The sequence below is a fragment of the Manis javanica genome, chromosome 3, assembly GCF_040802235.1.
Source record: "Manis javanica isolate MJ-LG chromosome 3, MJ_LKY, whole genome shotgun sequence".
Lineage (NCBI taxonomy): Eukaryota > Metazoa > Chordata > Mammalia > Pholidota > Manidae > Manis > Manis javanica.
In genome coordinates this window covers 128,692,212-128,710,093 of record NC_133158.1, presented here as the reverse complement: position 1 = coordinate 128,710,093, position 17,882 = coordinate 128,692,212, and the positions used below count along the sequence as shown (strand labels likewise).

The window sequence follows — 17,882 nt, the reverse complement described above, 5'->3', positions numbered from 1 at the left end:
CATGATGCAAGGTGCAATTAGAGTTAAAATAACTTGTACCTAGGCTAACTAACACTAACATAAATGAACATAAATTTCTGTGTTCATGACTTAAAAATGATTTCAAGGATTTTCAACAAAATTGGCAATTGTGTTTGAGATAATTGGATTTACAATACAATTTATGAGATGTTCCAAAAAACAGACAGACAAAAACCACCATGCAGTCCAGGGGAGTGGCACATTAAGAATTCACATGAGGACAGGTACCTAGAAAAGAGAGCCAGCTGCCCAGCACTGCACCCCAAGTATCCAACAGATCTGTGCAAAGGATTCTCAGGGGAGACAGGGCACAACTAGTAAGACTCCAACACCAAGAAAACCAACAGGTTTCAAATGTGAACTTCAAACAAACAGCCAAGGGCGGACTCAACAAGTGCCAAAGCTGATTTACCACAGGGCTGCTGCTTACATGGGAGACTCCGTAGTGCTCCTGAGGAAAACGGCAGATGCGATGATGCTTAATGAGTCACCCGAGGACCCTAAAGAAACCAGCAGCTGTGTGATGAATTAATGAAGATGCACGTCACCTGGTGGGCTAAGCAAAGCCACACACAAAAAATCCTTACTTTCCCCAAAATTCCCAGTTAACTGCTGAGAGAGACAGGGGGGTGGGGGGTGAGAAGGGGGGGAGATAGAGAGAGAGAGAAGGGAGAGGAAACAGAGGCAGAAGTGGGGGGAAGAAGAAGAAAGGGGTGGAGAGGTCTTTTTTCCACCAATGAGAATTCAGAAGATACTTAGAGGAAATCTTCCTGTTACTAATATCCTGACAAGCCCATCTTTAAAATGAATCCTTTCCTAGGGATATTTTCACAGATAACTTATCTCACCCACTTATCCTGGTTAATTTTTTATAGTTTCATTTCAGACTGATGAATCTACCACTTCCCACTAAATTCTATAAACCTTCATCAGTTTCTATAGCTATCTGATTTACTATTAATTAAAATTTGATTAAGTAAATATAATTAAAGCTTTTGATAATGCACTACAGAAAACATTTTGAAAAAGAAGGTATATACAAAATCCTCCTGCTAGTTGCTGATCCCCAAAATAAAAAGCAAATACCATTTAGGTAAAGGAATTACTTCTTGTAAGGGAGAATGAGATGGAACTTGAGAAATTTAGTTCAATTCTGTCATCTAATTTTAAAAGAGTACTTGCCAAAAGTCTTCTAAGATATATGCAGTAAAGAGCTAATCCCAACTCTGCAGAATGCAGTGGTCTTCCTGCTGTTTAACAGATGACAGATTTTCATTCTACAGAGAAATGCTTGTAAATGAATTTTTTCAATAGGCAAGAATGGCTCTTCTGAAAATTACTAAAATTATAAAATTAAAAACAGAATTTTAGCCATTTAATGGTCCATTAACTGTAACTATTCAGATAAATGCAATATGCAGAAACAGACTATTTTCCCAAGATGATGGAGAAACCACAAGAGCTATTATTACTGCCACTATAACTTAACAAGAAAATTCTATTCACAAAATATAGCCCACTTGTTAAAATACAAGGTCATCACCATATAATAATTCTCATCCTGATAACCCTAGCAAAGACCTTACAAAATCTACAGAAAAGAGAAATCTTCAAACTAAGGGTTTGACTTTTCTTAAACTAATCAAAAATTACATTAAGTACCTCAAATTAATACATATTTTTTAAATATTTCTATGCCCTGGGAACACATGTGTATTTTGTTGAACTGTGAGAAACTTTCACTGTAATAGATTCTTAAAAACTCAAGAGTAAAAAAGAGCAATTAAAACACTGACATTTGGAGTGGGAAGAATTCTTACCATTGGCAGTGCATTGATGTGGGGATGTACAACTGAATAGCCGGTACCGCCAATCACAGTTGCTGATGCTGAGAAAAAGGAAAATAAAATATTCAGTATGCCCTAAAACAAATTTAGTTAAAAAGATTTCCATTACCAAATTTTACATATATGAAATATATCTTATTTATGTCTTTAAGGTCCCCACCAGTGAATACCCTTTTTCCCCCAGACACTCATATTTACATACAACACAAGTTTTGAATGTTTAAATGTGGCAGGCACTGAATCTTTACAACATTCCTAACTGTTTAATGCAATGAACAGAATAAGACTCAAAGAGATGAATTTGCAAAGGGTACACTCACTCTCATTCAACTCAACTCATGCAATTATTACTGAACTAGGATCCAGTATCGTTTGTTCACAATCTATGATCATGAGCCTAAAGAATAGTATGGTGGGGGAGGGGCTGCGGGACTGTTGAAACAGTGGGTTGTACATTTAATAAAATTTTTTTAAAAAGGCATAAACTTACATGCTATAAATTGTTTAACAGCAAAGAGAAATATACATGATTGGTTCTGAAATAATTTCAATCAAAATTATTAAACTTCAGTCTCCTCAGAATTTTCATTTAGTTTACCTGGTCTTATAAATCACCAAATCACACCACATTACTTCCATTAACATTTGCGTAAACATACTAGTTTTTTTCTGTCCACAAACCCGGGCTAGAGTGGTGGCCCTCAGGCAGAACACCGACCAGTGCAGGTTCCACGATGTGCTACAGTACAATTTTCTATAACAGCACAAGCTGATGGATGCCACAGTGGAACAATGGAACTTTCCCTCACATACCAAAGAGTAACTCAGTAAACACTAAAAAGATAATTAAGCAAATACATGGAATAACTACAGAAAAATTTAATACCTTGAAGTACTCTCCCCCTTTGATTCCTTCTTTAACTGATTGGAACTTTCATTTGTGCTGATGGACAACTCCATGGCCACTCTAAGTAACTTCAATGCTACCATACAACTTTCAGGTAGTTAAGTTATAAGGAGATCTAAGAATTAAAGTAACATTTATGAAACACACCACATTGTTACTGGAAGTATACAGCTGCTTATAACAGTGCGCAGGATACCACCAGTCTCTGGTGCTTTAAGATAAGGGAGGTGAGCCCCAGGGCTTTTTGGCAGGAGACACTTACAAAGTAAGGGGCAGATTTTCTCCCTGGGGAAACCATCATGACTGAGCCCCCAAACAAAGTGGATTACTGTTAGGCTCTGTTTACCTCAGGGTTACCTGTTATGAACATCAATTATTTTACAATAAAGTTTTCATGAATTTTTGAGCTATTAATGTCTACTTGTTATCCAAAAACCAGCAGACCACCCTTAGCAGAAAAAAGTTTTGGCATACACTCATTTTATAAATCATTAGCATGTGCTACTGAATTACATACACTCAAAAACACATAAAACCAAAGAACAAAACAAAGATAAATAATTTATTTATTTACAGTGCCACAATCTTGTTTACAACATTCTAGATTAACTTTTAAATGTCTTCCTAATCATGATGGTTTTATATCACTATTAACTAATATCTCAAGAACAATTTACCCTCAGATGAAGGCTCACTAGTATCAACAGTGAATGTATGCCTATATGTGATCTTGATAATCTCTAATATTTTCAGTCTTCCTTTAAAATGATATCATGGCAAGTAAAAGCTCAGTCTAGCAGTTGAAGTATCAGATCTATCATTTTCTTGATTCCTATTCTTCAGGATTCTTATATTCAGTGTCTTTGTAGGAATCTCTAAGTTACTAGTCTGTTTTGTGAGATGTGGTTAAAACTGTATAATATAACCCATAAATCTACATATTTAAACACAAGTCAACTTACAGTAGGTAAACTCAAATGCATGTCAGTTCCCAGAAATGGGATGAAGAACAGGACTGCCTCTGCTGCTCTGTAAGCTCCCACTCTGCTGAACACTGTTACATATACCCTGTCAAACAGGACTGAGGGCAGGGCCAAATGCAGTGGCAAATTTGAACCCCTCTATTAAATATTAATAAATTTAATTTTTTAAACCTAAATGAACACAGAGTAATAGAACACTGTACGCCAATGCATACTTGTTTTCACTGCTGGGGTGTGTACACACACAGCACACACAAACTGACACTATACATTTGGAAAATATGAAATCAATGGTTTCAGGTGCTACCCTTCCATCTCCTCCCCCTCATTCTCTTCTCTTACTCTTCTGTGGGCAGTGAGTCTTTCATCATGCTCACACCTGGTTCTAATCTCAGTTTTCTCAAATGACATCTTTTCCACCTTTGTTTTCTTCATTCACTCATTTAAGATTTTCCCATTAGACTATAGCTCCTAAAGGGAAAAGGCCACAATAGTGATTTAATAAATATTTAAGTCGTTAAATATGTGATTCTGGGGTTTAAAGGGTAAATAAATCTATGGAAAACAGTGTGTCAACAGATACATCCATTTACACATACGATCTGAAAAAGTGACGAATTTCAAAAAAAACATTCGCAGGGCCATATTTTGGTTTCTGTTTTCCCAGTCAACTCATTTACCTATGTGCTGACCATTGTGCAGAGCATATATAAAGCATACCACCTAATTCTTTATCTTAAAAAGTATCTGAATTTTAAAAGACATAGTTACACATTCTACAAAAAAATTTAAAAACCTAAGGTGTATGTAAAATAATCTGACAGAATGTATATTAAAGCTATGTGTGCTACAGGAATTCAAGTTGTCCAAAAAACAAAAGCATGTGTATCCTTTAACCCTGCCTTTATAATCTCACTTGCTCAGCTTCTACTCCCAACACAGCACATCGCCTGCCTCTGTTCTCTGCACTCTGTGCTGCCATGACGTTGCTCATTCCTCTGCCACACTGTCCTTCTACTATGGTTCTGCCCACACACCTAGCCAATCTCTTCTTTCAAGGTTCGGTGCAAATCACTTTCCTCCCTGTCTATTCACTCCACTATCTGAAGAGACAAATATGAACCTCCCTTACCACAACTGTGTAACGTCTTATTCTTTATCACACCTTCTCTGTCAGACTTAAGGGACTGATTTGTTAAGCTTGTCCCACCACAGAATTAAGAACAGCAGATTGAACATATGCGGTTTGCAAAACATGTATGTTGATGAAATGTTATAATATCTATTATTCTTTATCACACCTTCTCTGTCAGACTTAAGGGTCTGATTTGTTAAGCTTGTCCCACCACAGAATTAAGGACAGCAGATTGAACATATGCGGTTTGTAAAACATGTATGTTGATGAAATGTTATAATATCCATATGTGTAGGAATAGATATACATACTTGAAAATAAAACAATAGAGTCTGGATTACAGCACAAACAAGTCACATACTGGTAAGAGAACTTATTTTTATTTTAAAAATGCTTAGGAGAGCCTGGCTGTAACAAATAGTTTTAGTATCACTTCCAGGAAGTGGCCTATAATAAAGGTTGATCTTTTGCCATTAAAAAATCCTCAACAGCATGTGATCAATCACATTATAAAAATTAATATAAAACTATCAACTCCTTTATGTACTACATAAACTAAAACCATTCATTTTACTTTTTGTGATGAAAGAAATGCTTGAGGGTTTTGGTTTTGTTTCCAAACAAAAATGTTTGCTTTTAGAGTCTTTTTTAGAACACTTTACCTATAGTAAATGAACTATTAATTTTGGAACTGGCTTTCAGCACAGAAACAGACACTGTTGACTCAACAGACATTCTCTCACATCTACTACCTACCCATAATGAGGATTTGTTTTGAGACACAGAGATCCTATAATACAGCACAACAATGTATTTTGACTGATACTCAAAAATACTACCCTGAAGTCTCTAGAAGTAAATTTATTTGTTTATAGATCTCTTTGAAAAGCTAATGTCTTATGGGGCCTTTCCCTAGGAAAAGGTATGAACCGAACAAAAATTTGCTTCTAACTTAAAGTAGCAACATAATCTAATCTAGAACCTAGCTGCCAAACAATAAAGTATACCTTATATCCTTAAAAAATGGAAGTTACAAATTAATTTTTTAAATTGGAGAATTTGGGAAAATCATATGAAGAAACAGAAGAAAAACGTAACAATCCTACCATAATCATTCTGCTTAGAAAGATTAGCATTAAAGAACTGGGCGAAGGTAAAGTCGGAGATGAAGTGCAAATTAAACTCCTTAGTATATAATTGAAAGTACAATAACAAACAGTGATTACTTTCAACTGGAACAATTAAAAAGGGAATAGATTTGTAAAGCAGATTTTCAATTGAATCTTCTCAATTTCACTGATCCATTTCACACAAAAAAAGACTTTATTAGTTGCCTTCTTCAATGTGGCAATCTCTAGTAACATACTATGCATTTATGAAAGCCTCTAAAGCATTATATTCTGGGCTATCCTCATCTCCTACCGAATCAAGCAGACAGAAAACTAAACAGCTAGACAGCGAAAAGATGAGGTGAGTGGAAACGGGGAAGGACCTGTAATAGCAGGGCTATCTTTAGGAATCCCTAATCCTGTGATCAGACTTAGGGCAAAGCAGTCAGAGCAAACACAGCTCGCCATCACTGGCTATGAATTTCACTTTCCTGTTATTTAAGTGACTTAGAGAAAATGGATTCAAAATTTTGTATTAGGATCTCAATTTTCTAAAAGATACACTCAAGACCACAAACTCACATAAAGAATAATTAAGCATGCACTAGTGTCTTATCCTATTATTACCTCAGTTGAGTCAGTTTCATTGGAAGCATCACATGTGGCTGAATTTTATATTTATGGAAAAAAGAAAACGACTGTACAGGAGTAAGACAAAAAGCTATCAAGTACCCTGAAATTTGTCTGTCAAAGCACTGAAATTAAGGACAATAAAAACCACAGCTCTCTTATACTAAGCCAGAGAGGCTTTTTTGTTGTTTGTTTTTTAATTAAGGTATCATTGATACACAATCTTACAAAGGTTTCACATGATCAACAATGTGGTTACAACTTTCACCCATATTAACAATTCCCCCACACACACCCCATTGCAGCACTGTCCATCAGCTTAGTAAGATGCTATAGAGCCACTACTTGTCTTCTCTGTGCTATACTGCCTTCCCTGTGACCTCCCTACATTATATGTGCTAATCATAATGCCCCTTAATCCTCTTATCCCTCCATCCTCACCCCACCTCCTCCCCCTCTCCTTTGGTAACCTAATCCCTTCTTGGGAGTCTGAGTCTGCTGCTGTTTTTATTCCCTCAGTTTTGCTTTGTTGTTATACTCCATAAGTGAGTGGAATCATTCCGTACTTGTCTTTCTCCACCTGGCTGATTTCACAGAGCATAATACCCTCTAGCTCCACCCATGTTGTTGCAAATGGTAGGATTTGTTTTCTTCTTATGGCTGAACAATATTACATTGTGTATATGTACCACATCTTCTTTGTCCATTCATCTACTGATGGACATTTAGGTTGCTTCCATATCTCGGCTATTGTAAATAGTGCTGTGATAAACATCGGGGTGTATATGTCTTTTGAAATCAGGGATCTTGTTTTATTTGGGTAAATTCCTAGGAGTGGAATTCCTGGGTCAAGTGGTATTTCTATTTTTAGTTTTTTGAGAAACCTCCATACTGCTTTCCACAATGGCTGAACTAGCTTACATTCCCACCAGCAGTGTAGGAGGGTTCCCCTTTCTCCACAACCTCGCCAGCATTTGTTGTTCCTTGTCTTTTCTATGTTGGTCATCCTAACTGGTGTGAGGTGATATTTCATTGTGGTTTTAATTTGCATTTCCCTGATGATTAGCAATGTCGAGCATCTTTCATGTGCCTGTTGGCCATCTGAATTTCTTCTTTGAAGAAGTGTCTGCTCATAACCTCTGCCCATTTTTTAATTGGGTTATTTGCTTTCTGGATGTTGAGACATGTGAGCTCTTTATATATTTTGGAATGTTAACCCCTTATCAGATATGTCATTTATGAATGTATTTTCCCATACTATAGCTGCCTTTTTGTCCTACTGATGGTGTGCTTTGCTGTACAAAAGCTTTTTAGTTCAATGTAGTCCCATATGTTCATTTTTGCTTTTGTTTCCCTTGTCCAAGGAGACGTGTTCAGGAAAAAGTTGCTTATGATTATATTCAAGAAATTTTTAAATATGTTTTCTTCTAAGAGTTTTGTGGTTTCATGACTTAAATCCGGTCTTTGATCCATTTCAAGTTTACTTTTGTGTATGGGGTTAGACAATAATCTAGTTTCATTCTCTTATATGTAACTGTCCAGTTTTGGCAACACCAGTTGTTGAAGAGGCTGTCATTTCCCCATTGTATGTCCATGGCTCTTTTATCGTATATTAATTGGCCATATATGTGTAAGCCACAGAGCTTTTAAAATTAAAGTTTGATTTCGGCAGTTTCAAGTGTTATTGAAAGTCAAATTTATTTTTCAGGTACTAACATCTAGCCATCGAGTTTCCAGTTCACTAGCTTTCAAATGAAAGAGAATCTAAACAGGAGAAAAGGCTTAGACTCAAACTTTAACTGTGATACTAGAAAGATGATATACAAATGTCTAAGTATACAGTACTGCCAGTTACTTTTTAAAAAAGTGAGTGCATCAACAAAGTGTAACTATAACAAATTCCTTTTCCTCTTCCAAAAAGCTATTACTAAATTAATGTTGTAACTTAATTTCTAATGCCTGAGAAATATGAGAGAGCTGACATTGTTTTCTTAATTCAAATCTGTTAAAGGATAAACCTTTTTTTTTTAATAGTTTGGGAGTGAGAAACAAGTAGTAGAAGAATGACAAGAGATAGTAGGAATAGCATAAGGATCTAAGAAAAAATAGGATGAAAAAGAAAAATCAAAGTTTGCCTACTCCAAATTTGCTTAAGACGACACAGGCTGGTGTTAAGTACCCTGAGACTTAACAAATTAGAAAAGAAAAAAAATAAATAAATAACTGACGTAATTCCCAGATCTTACTAGATTTCTTATTCTTCCCAAAGGTTGAATATTTAATTCAAGACACCAAGAACCTCAATAGCCAATTAGGCTAGGACAACACACAAAAAAATCATTCTGCTGAGCAGTACATTCCCAGCAGCAATGAGAACAGCTCTGATAGGGACGTTGGGTCTTTGCATGTCGTACAGAAACTCCTTTCCAGACTTAACCACCTGTGACACAGTGGGTCCTGCACTCAGATTCAGTCAGTCTAGGGTGGAACCTGCACAACAGCTGCACTGAAAAGCTCCCTGAGGTGATTCCACAAGGGGTTGAAAACCACTGCATTAGGTGACAGAAGAGAGCAGAATGGATAATTTTACTGGTCAGATTCTAATTATTAATGCATTGGAGGTGGGGGGAGGCACAGAGGGATCACTTCTTTCAAATATTAGCATTACAACATGAATGGTTCTCAGAAGTAACAAATTAAAAGCCTTCTTAATTTGATTTTAAAGTTGAAAGAAATAAAAGATAAACTCAACCCCTCTCCCCAAAATGTATTAGAAAAGGAAGGACAATAATATTGAGGACACCTAGGAAAGACATAGAAAGACCACAAAACAGGAGTTAACAACCAAAAAAAAAAAAGGCACAAAAGATGCATTGCTGATATCTACACATTTACATAAAGAGAAAGACCAAATAAGACTCAGCTTTTTGTAACAAAATTATAGTGTATGTAGAAGTCACAGAAAGGTGTTTTTTTTTTCTATTTAATATAGTGACAAAATGTCATACAGATCAATGAAAATGCCCAACAGAACCTGGATCCACCATTCAGCAAGGAAGCTATTTTTATAGAATGTGACATGGGGTTGCAAGTGGGCCCTGTCCAAGTCCTTCCAATTGGGCACTCAAGCATGGTATCACGGCCATCAGTAGCCTCTGAGGCACCTGTACGGACCTAAGAAGCCAGCAGAACAAATAAGAAAAAAAAGAAGTCATGTCAGGGAACAGCAGCTGAAGAGCCTGAACTGTGGAGCCACAGTTTGGACTTGACTTCCTGGCTCTGAAATTCAGTGTGCTAGATGATCTAAGAACCTCTCAGTGCCGCAGCTTTCTCATCTGCAAAGTTATGAGACTTTTAATAACTTAATATTTATGAAATGCTAAACAGTGCCTGCCGCAGGATTCAAATGCAATCATTTTTAAATAATATATTGTAAGTAAACAGGGGCCCTTTCTTTTGAGAAGGCTCAGCTCCATTCCAGACCACGGGAACAGCTTGGCCTACAGAGCCCGGCCTGGGCGTCAGTGCCCCCTGCTCCCTTGACTGCACGCCAGTATGGGACAAAGGCCGCCCACACGTACTCTGCTGCACTGCGGGCTCCTGGGACTGCAGAGGCCGGTTATAGTGTCTTCTATGAGTTAATATAATAGCATAACCACTGAAAAAAAAGATTATTGTTAAAACTTCTAAATAATAGAATTGGAGTGTGCTCAAACATCAGTTGTCCTGACTAGTGTGACCCCACACAGTGACAAAATGTACACACGTGACCATCTCCCTATGGCAGAGCCTCCCCCACTTCAGAACTGTCTTCAACTTCACTTTGTAATAGAAAGCAAGAAGCTCAATTTTTTTTTTTTAAGTAAGAACATGCCAGTAGATAACTACTAAAATGAAAACTGTCACTCTAAAGTAGTTTGGACACAAAGAAAAAATATATTTACATTAAATTAGGTGTTAGATTCAGAGTTTTAAAATGTTTTATTTCTACCTACAACTTAAGAGATTTGACAGTCACTCATGTGTCTTTATAAGAGTTTTTCCTCACAGTTTCATACGAAAGAACTTAAAAATGGCTTCTTTGACTCAATATTTTTAAAATTGGTATAATCTAGACAGTAACAAATGCTTTGCCTTCAGTATTTAAAACAAATCGTTTGCTTAACTGTCATGTTTCTATCAAAATGGCTGTCAAAATTAACTTTTTTTAAAGAAATCAAGGCTACCCTGTCTTTTGACACAGTTCATCCTAAGTATAAAATAAGTGATATATTCATAATTCTAAAAAAATGCCAAATTCTCCACTCATGTTGGTTGGCAAACTCCTTTCTATTTAACTTTCTCACCAAATTTAAAATTAAACATTTAAACCCATAAATATAAGCTATGTTCTCTTCCTGATCTACTTAGGACACACAAACACACATATAGTGTCTCTCTCTTTCTCTCCCCCACCCTTTAGCCCCATAGGTCATGAAAAAAAGACCACTTTTCTTAAGTATTTCAAATGCAGAACATCACTCCTCTCCCTGCCCACCACCCGTTATAATGAAGCACTACTGAGGCTAAGTGAATACTACAGCTCTTCCACCTTGCTTTCCAGTTGTTGTTACACAATGGTCTAGGGATTGACAAACTATGACCAGAAAGTATTTTTTGGTATTACAGGCCACATGGTCTGTGTCCTAACTACTCACCTCTGTTATTAAACAGCTAAGCAGCCACATACATAAATGAGTGGGTATTGCTCTTTCCAATAAAGCTTTATTCACACACATACAAAAGGGGAAACAGGCAATACTACATCAGCCCTGAAGCAAAATTCTACCAATCCAGGATGGAGCATAAAACTTCTAGATTAGAGATAAGGGTATTATTATTTTTAATCAAATAAAGTAACAGACTAAGTAAAAAATTATTCAAGCATGCTCCACTAAAACTTTATAACCATTCTACTGGAAGGACATTTTTTAAGGCATGCAAACACAGTAATGTGGCATTACATATAAAAATGGGGATCCACCAGAAAAGTGAGAGTATTAAAAATTCAGTTATTTTCTTGCCATCTTCACTTAAGACAGTAGAGATAGAAGGGCAATAACAAAGGTGAAAATTCAGTTCTTTCACATCAGCCTATATCCCTGAGAACATTCTCATCTATGAAAATGAAGCTATTATGTAGTACTACACTCTGTAGAGATAGTGTATCAGATAGGTTGACAGCAAGTATGACACAGAGTTCAGCATATTATAATGAAACAAAAATCAAAAATCTACACTATAAAAACAAGAGAGCACCAATCCTATTAAGTTCCCAAAGATGTTGTCACACAGAACTAATGCTCACAAATACCAGTTTATTGTAACTGCTTATACAGCTTAAGAAGTCACACAGGGTTACAAGAAGCATTGTATTGACAGATAGAAAAGTCAGGTTCTAAGCGAAAACTGTTTATGACTTACCATCAAATTATAAAAATAACAATGAGAAGTATTAAAACAAACAAAAACAATAAAGACATGAAAGAAACAGAGTTAGTCCTGGAAATGAAACCTCTTAGCCAGAGCAAATAGAAGCAAGAAAAAACACTGGACATAAATCTTGCCAATTCCAGCTAATGTTTATCAAATAATGGGTGAGAAGAAATGAGTTGTTATGCATAATTTAAATAGAGAAAATGAGCCTGCATCTTAGCTTTCTGAGGTGGTTAAGGACAACTGGATACCAAAAATAAGTTCTACAATGTGGCCTAAAATGTTATTGCAAAAGATGTTTTCACATTTTCTAACCATCTAAATCATAATTCACAAATATAGAAGGGAAACAAGTAAGTTGTATTTGTAATTTTTTAAAATAAGTTAGTGAAACTATCTATAGATAGAATTACATTTTAAACATGTCAACTTTATCTTTTCTGAGTTCTCTGATATCAAAGCAACCTAACATTTCTATTAACAACAAAGGATCTGCAAAAATAAATGAATTCTCTCCATTAGTGATACATTTAATAGTTCCTCAAAAAAATACAGAGAAGCCAGATTGTCCTTCAGGAGACCAGGAAGCAATGTCATTTAAAGCCTATATTTGTTTCTAAGCCAAATTCAATGGTAGGGTTGTGGTGGTGTTGTTGTTGTTGTTGTTGTTTTATTAACTACATGATTTACTCAGCAACAACAACAAAAAAAACTGTGGGGAGAAAAAAGGGCGGGATAAGAGAAGAGAAGGGGAGAAAGAAGGGAAAGAAAAACTTCATTAGCCTCTCTAGTAAAAGCTGTAATATTAAGTTAGCCCTTTACCAACAGTGGAACAAAACTTTTTAAAGTATATCAGTAAATAAAGATCCCTACCCTGGCAAAATTTAAATTCAGCATAATTTACAATTACGTGTTATGTAGAAGGTAGAAAGAAAAATCTGAGTAGAGTGAGGAGTCTCACTAGGGGGGGTGGGGGAGAAGATGGTGCCCTAGGACTGCAGTAGGATGGTAAGAAATGGTTTGTATTTCAGTTGAAGAGCTGGCAATATACTCAGAAAGCTGCTGCCTGCTCTATGCTTTGAATGCAGGCACTCAAATCCGAAGATGTGCTTTGTCCTGATGTTGCCAGCTTAGTGTTGGAAGCTATGCCTAGAACATCTGTATTCACAAAGTTTTTTTCTCTGAAATATCTGTTCTTGCCTACATCTCCTGTGTTTTATAAAGCTATAATTTCTAGGATAGATATTAGGCATTATAAATAACAGGTTTATTTAAATATTTAGCATTATAATATTATGAGGCCATCATAAAAGTTATCAAATGCAAAAGAGGATATGCTAAAGCAGAGAAATGTTTATAATTGCTGCCCAGTGTCTGTTCAAATATTTTTCATATAAGTATTCTTATGAAATTAACATCAAAGAGCTTCAGACTTTTTCAAGATAGAGGATAGAGAAAAACAGAAAAATGCCACTGAAATGGAATGTATGGTCACTTAAGTTTTACTACAGTTTAAACAGACTTACTCTTTAAATATCCAGCAAATGCTTACATTGTGCCTAGTATTACACAGATTTACCTACTACCATCACCACCTTAAAATACCTAACTAGGTAAAAATAACAAAACACAAATGTTGATGCAAACTTTCTCAGATACTAAGAACCCAGTTTTGTTTCCCCACCCCCCACTCTGTTTAATGTTCTTCAGTAGGGTAAACATAAAGAGGAGACTCATAAGACTGCTTTGTGAAAATGGATAAAGCTTCAACTCTAAAGACTAGCTTAACTTTTTCAATGTTGACAATTATAAAACTCCTGGAGAAAATAAGATTATCTCTCTAAACTGTGCCTACTATCATACCTAAAACATGATTCTAGATTCCAATGAGTACTAAATGAGACTGGGGGGAAAGGCAAGATTTGTGGGATGTAGCAACATCTTACCCTCTTCCTCCTAAGAAGGGAAATAAGACAGAAATTGTTTATACTTCAAGGAAAGTATCTTTCCCACAAAGAGGATGAAAATGTTATGTGTGCTGTTCACAAGCCTCTTGATCTCACGTCAAAGCTGATCAACAATTCTGATGACTCAGATGAACTCCCAAAACCTAAGTAGGCCACTGAATTTACTCAGAAGGATACAGACAGGAATGGCTATCAGGATAGTATCATGACGGACATGTCAGCAGAACATGCAGTCTAAGAGCTATTGGCTTTGCACCACCCTCTCCTTCCACCACCTTGTGACTGCTCAGGTACAAGGAATTCACTGGAGGGTGTGGAGCTAGCTACCTGGCCTAGAAACCCCAAGCCCCACAGAGAAACTAATATCATCTTTAAGAGTCTCATGGGCAGAGCTTCCAAGAGACCCATCCCATCAAGGGACATACTCAATTTTAAGAATGCACCGTACCTTCCCATCAGGTATTCATTCCCGTGCCGGATGCAGTTCACAAATCAGTACCTTCTTTGCCATACCCCATGCTAGTTGACAATGTTGAGGACACTTCATCTTTCTATTTCAAATCAAACACAGCTAAAAATTAAACCCAAGTCATTTAGCCATAGAAGGAGAAAAGGCTGTTGAGCTGTTCCCTTACACCTGGGTTCTCATCCTTACTCTATCTCTTAAGATGTCAGTGGTCTTGGGACTATAAATTGAAACTTCTGCTGGACTGTGCTTCACCAGCTATAAGCAAGGGCTGTGTTTGACTGGGTTGAACTCTGAGATCCTTTAGAAATAACAACTAGACTCACAGAAAACCAGGCCCTCAAAGCAAAGAAGAAATTATCTCCTGACCCTGAGAAATAAGGCAACATAGACATAAAACAAAACTAACAAACTAAAATATATCTTATACGTAGTACAGAAAATCTGTTTTGATGAAATGAAGGTTAAAGTTAAGTAAATGCAATTTGGTTCAAAAAGAAATTGGGGTCGAGAGGCTAAATATTCTTACCAGAAGTAACAAAATGAATATTAAACTCAGCATTGTTTATAGACCAAATACCACTGAAATTTTCTAACAAGCTTGTACAGTAGGTATTATCATCTCCATTTCAAAAAGAAGTTAACTGAGGCTCAAAGAAGTTCCTCTACCAAGATCAACAGCTGATAAGATGCAGAGTTAAGCAGACATCAGCACCAGGTTAAAAATCTTACCCACTTCTCTGGGTCTCCTGAGTTTCTTTCCAAAGCCTCTTGTTTCTAAGGAGTTTTCTTATTACAACATGACAAAGAATTTTTAATGAAAGTATGACTTTACTTAGGAGGAAAAGATCAATATCCATATTCTCAGCCCCACAGGTAGGTCGGGGTCAGTACAGTAAGGATCGTGGGCACCCACCACCAGACAGTTTAACTTCACCAATCATCTTTTTTGCCACCCAGCCCTATCCAGCTTCCAAATACTTCTGACCCAGAGTATTTCATACCAGTATTTCACTAGATAGTTCTTGAAATACTATATGAATTTGTTTAAAAACCTAACATGTACAGAAATTAGGGACTTCATCTGATGAGAAGTTAAATTTATTTAACTTAAATAATCTGTATTCTTAAAAGAACTGGAATCTTACATTGCCTAATTCTCCTACTTTTGGAAGCTTACAAAAAAGTCTTGGAAAACACAGAAGCGCTGCAGTGCAACATGCCTGTAACACTGTGGTGCTTATTGTTTAATAATCATCACCCAAGGCAAAAAGCTAGGAAGTCTTCTCCCTGTCTTCTTTGTTAGCCATACCAATGCTAAATTTTGTAAATTCTTCTTCCTAAATATGTCCACACTGCCTACTGCCCTATCCACTGTCCACTCTGCCCAGTCTCCTTCTCCTAGAACTATGGTAAAGTATAAAGCCCAAATTATTTTTAGTATGCATGTACCCAAAAACGTGTAATTGAGCAACACTTTATTACCTGAAAATTCAGCTTCTTAAATTTTTTTAAGAGAAAGGGGCAACAGTGTGTTTCTTTGATGGGTCACTGCTTAATTAGCTATCATTTGCAACATATTCAACAACTACTAGCTGCCTTATGTCTCCTGGATAACACAAGCCCAATTTGGTTCAAAGTGACATATCCAGATAAATACTCACTTTTTCTCCCTTCCTTGCAGCTGAAGGTAGCTATGTGAACAGTCTGGTTAACACGAGCTAAGCAGAAATGAACAAGGGGGTACAACACAGTACCAGAAGGGGCTAGAGAAACTTTTGCTTTCCTGAAAACAAGAGTAAGATGCAGGCACTTCCTCCTGCTTAAACTATGCCTCCTGCAACAGTAGCCACTTCTAACCAAAGCAATAAGCCTGATGGAATTCCTAAGAACAAGAGAATTAAAAAAAAAAAAAAAAAAGGCAACTCCCTGCCTCCCCAATTATTTGATTTGTTTAAAGTAGTATTTTCAGTTACCTGAAGTCAACCGGACATCATTCTTCCCATAGATATTCCCAGAGCATTTCAACTTACTTTGTATAAACTCAATTTATTTCAATCCCAAACTTGTTCCTCTTTCTGTATTCTTTACTTCTGTGTATGGCTTCATACTCCCAGTCACCCAAGCTAGAAATATAGCTCTTTCTCCTCCCTCATCACCTATATAACTAATCAATCACCAAACACCATTACTTTCTATCTCTAGGGTGTTACCTCCCAAATCCCCCATGCCTTCTTGATTTGGGATGTGCTATATCCTCTGGCTAGATTTTACATCACCTACCTCCTCCCTATGCTCTACCACCATTGCAGATACTCATTTTATAAGTCACTCATTCACTAGAAGTTATTTATTTTGAGAGATGCCTTATATATACAGCTCTGTAACTCTAAATGTCTAGAACAAAGCATGAGAACATGGAAAATGTAACCCTCTTACAAAAGAGTCAGTGGTTAAAATGAAGACCTTATTGGCATGTATTATAAAAATCAGTAACAATAGAAATGTTGGATTGTTTTTCACTGTCTCATAAAATCAATTTCAGGAAGAACGAAGGCAAATGTTAATCTAATGCAAACCATATCTAAAATTCATAATACTGGAAGTATAATTTTTGTTTCAAATGTAAGGAATAAAAACTATGATCAGTTATTTAAAAACCACATTTAGCTCTGAAATACTGTATTACCCAAACACCTTAACTACCACACATCGAGGTAAAAACATTTTAAAAGCATTTTAATGCTGTGCTACTCTGCTAAAAATGCACATACAATTTGAAAACAAATGCATTTTTTCCTAATTTTTACTCCTTTAGGGGTACATGGTTTGATTTTGATGCCATTGATTACTTTAGGCCAGAGCAGAGGAACCGAGAAGGCAAAAGAAAGCTGCAAAAATAAAGAAGTATCAACAGCCTGAAGTTAAGTTCCCTGAGAAAGGGTAATACGGTTATACTTCTTTCACTGTTCTATAGACAAAAACTGGACATACTCCAAATCAGCTTAAGACAGGCAGGGTCTCCTTTCACCATTAGTTTCTAACTCTTAAGATTCTGAAGACAGACAAAGAAAAAAATTTGCTCTAGCAGCATTCTAACAACTGGAGGAAATAACATCTGAAGGAATATGAGTATTCCTCACATGTTTACTATAAGGAAGCTCTCAGCATTTTGTAATCTTCTAGTTTTATTGGTGACTACTAAAAAATAACATCTGTATCTCAGACCTATTACTTTTTATTTCTTGTTTCTCCCTATCCTAATAATCTTGAATGTTTTATGTCCTTGTTCTCCTTTAACCACACCAAATTCCCTAATCCTTCCCACATTCATTTAATAAT

The 17,882-nt window shown here is 36.3% G+C and overlaps 1 protein-coding gene across 5 annotated transcripts in view; it reads right to left on the bottom strand.

The window, feature by feature from the left end:
• TBL1XR1 (TBL1X/Y related 1) overlaps positions 1 to 17,882 on the bottom strand; it is a 184,717-nt gene that overhangs the window by 102,715 nt on the left and 64,120 nt on the right. For all 5 annotated transcript variants that reach the window (XM_073232056.1, XM_073232055.1, XM_073232053.1 and 2 more), the window contains one exon: positions 1,842 to 1,909. The gene's annotated coding sequence lies outside the window, so the exon portion shown is untranslated. The remainder of the gene's footprint in view (positions 1 to 1,841; positions 1,910 to 17,882) is intronic.